At 28.4% G+C, this 2,647-nt stretch overlaps 1 long non-coding RNA gene across 1 annotated transcript; it reads left to right on the forward strand.

Moving 5' to 3' along the window:
* Nucleotides 1-751: 751 nt before the first annotated feature.
* Nucleotides 752-1,728, forward strand: LOC140182652 (uncharacterized). The gene is made up of 2 exons (XR_011878634.1): nucleotides 752-1,276; nucleotides 1,360-1,728. It is a non-coding gene; the product is annotated as an uncharacterized lncRNA (long non-coding RNA).
* Nucleotides 1,729-2,647: the final 919 nt, after the last annotated feature.

Below are 2,647 nucleotides of genomic sequence, written 5' to 3' on the forward strand. Positions count from 1 at the left end.
GAAAAAAAAAATGAAAGTCAGCAAAGAGAGTAGCAAAAAAAAAAAAAAGGTTTTAAATGTGTGTTGAAAACTTACTTTCTTCTTCGGTTAACTAAAGTGAAGCGTGGTGGGGTGTGTGTACTTTCTTCAAACAAGTACGTGCTACAAAAACAAAACGACAGGAACTATTGAAAACGGACCTAATCAAAATATGGCATTCATGACAAGGTGCCATAGTGTGCCTTGTTGGAAAAGAGTAGAAACCCTCAATGGCATGTTGGAAATTCTTTTGATATATCTAATCATATTAACTGCAATTTCAGGCCCCTACCAGGCTACGCTTTTTTTTAAATCAGTTGTCGCCTTAAAATTAGTTTGATAATTTTTTTTTTTAATTTTGAGTTCGATAAATCAACATGATCATATATTTGTATTTGTGTTTTTAATTTTTAAAAATAAAAGTGTTTTTAAAAATACCGACTAACGAAAATATTTATTAAAATTAGTTTATCTTTTCAATGTAAAAAAATTTAATATAATTTTATATATTAATAAATATTTATATTTATTCTTATTTTTTATAGCATTTATTTTTATTAATTATTTTAAATATTTTAAAACTTTTAAAAAATAAAAAATGTACCAAATGTATGTAAATGCATGCAAGTTGAAGCACCGACCTACAATAACGCAATGATTGAAAGGACTCTAAATAAAGCGAAGACAAAGTGTCTTAATCTTGTTGGATTTTTCAGAACAAGTTTCACGCATCACAATAAATTGTCCACGGCCCGTAGCTAGCCACGAATATGCCACAACTGCCTTCGCCATCTTTTTTAAATTTTATTTATTATTTCTGATTCCACTGTTACAAATATCATGTCATAACTCGACATCATGATTCATAACTCGGCCATATAATGCATAGCTCAGCGTTACGCGTTACAAATCTAGTTCAGGAGCTTACATACTAGAATCAAAACTTCAGAACCAAACGTCATCACCCATTAAACCTAATTATTATTCTTCAATTCAGACAATGAAACAGATACATAACCGACTTGTCTCACTCCGCCTATAAAGGTATAATATCTTCTCCTTAAAGACACATTGAATTCTCAATACTAACTTAAACTTTGGAGTGTCTTTGTAGGTACACTCCCCCCTAGTTTCTTGCTCACGCCCTGTGCAATTGGACATTCTCTCGGAGTGAAACTCGAATTTTCCCAAGACCCAAAGATTGGCACCAAAGATAACAACTCGGCGTCAATTCCCAGGAGCCGAACTCCCCCTTCAGGTATCTATACAAGAACAACTTCTTTACTTAGTAGGTCAATTGAATGATCCAAAGACAAAATAATAACAGGTGTTCTGGTCCAGATCGGCTTAACCAATTGGGTATAGCTCTTCCTGGGAGTGATCCTCTTCAGATGGAACTAGTTGTACCTCGGTTGTAATAAAACAAAAATGGTAAATACTTACATAAGACACTTCAACGTTCAAGAAATAATGAAGAATGAAATACTTTTTTATACCTTTATTTCTTATATCTTTGTTATTTTATAAGCAGAGCATGTCTTGTTATCATTTAGCAATTATGAGTATGTTAATAATATGAATAAATATGTTCTCTTCTATTTGAATGATCTGGTAATGTAATATTCACGAGTGTTATAGATTTAGTATGTTTTGATTTGTAACTATTAATTAATTATTATTAATATTTTTAATGATGTGAAATTATATTTAGTGATGTAAAATTATTATTTTTTTTATTGGTTAAATGCTAATCAAATTTTAATAAAAGTGCTAATTTTTTAGATTTTTTTCTCGACCATAATCGAGTTATTGTGTTACTTTACTGAGTTATATATTAGTTCCAGTTACAATGAGAGATGACAATGAGTATTTGAGGCAGAAAAATTACCGTACCCTTCTTATTAAAAAATGTCTATTATTCTCGTTTTATCTTTATTGTAGGTCTCCCTTAAATTGTTTTTGCGGAGAAGACGAATGTTTGCGCATAGTCATGGATATTACTTTTAAAAATTTTTATAAAAAAGTCAAAACAAAACTATAACATAGTTCAATATAATTTAATAAAATTTAACATAATCTAACACAATACAAATATAATTTTTAACATAATTAATATAACATTAAAGATAATAAAATAAAAATAATTTTTACATATAATATAATATAATTTATCTTAATAAATTTATCTTCAAAGAAATTTAACAAATTCTCATAGAGCATGTCTTCATCCCCATTCATTATTTGCTGAATAAGTCTCTATCTTGATGAAAATTTCGCGGATCTTCATCCCCCGTTGTGCGGCTATCCGCTTTCGCAAGTTCTCTTGGCCACCGTAATAAGGGTCATATATATTAATATTTAACAAAAAAACACTAGTAAATTACAAGACTATTTTCTACGGCATAGTGTAGACTCTAGTTGCCGACATCCAACATATAAAATAAAATAATAATTTAGTTAATATATGTTTTTAAGCCACAATAATACATATTAAAATAAAAATATTATACACATTAAAAATTAGTTACGGTTAATTAATTATTACGTATGTGTATGGTGTATTAATATACGTTTTATTTAATTTATTTTTAATTTTAATTTTATATTTTATATTGATTGATATAATAAT

The sequence above is a fragment of the Arachis hypogaea genome, chromosome 20 (assembly GCF_003086295.3).
Source record: "Arachis hypogaea cultivar Tifrunner chromosome 20, arahy.Tifrunner.gnm2.J5K5, whole genome shotgun sequence".
NCBI classification, from domain to species: Eukaryota; Viridiplantae; Streptophyta; class Magnoliopsida; order Fabales; family Fabaceae; genus Arachis; species Arachis hypogaea.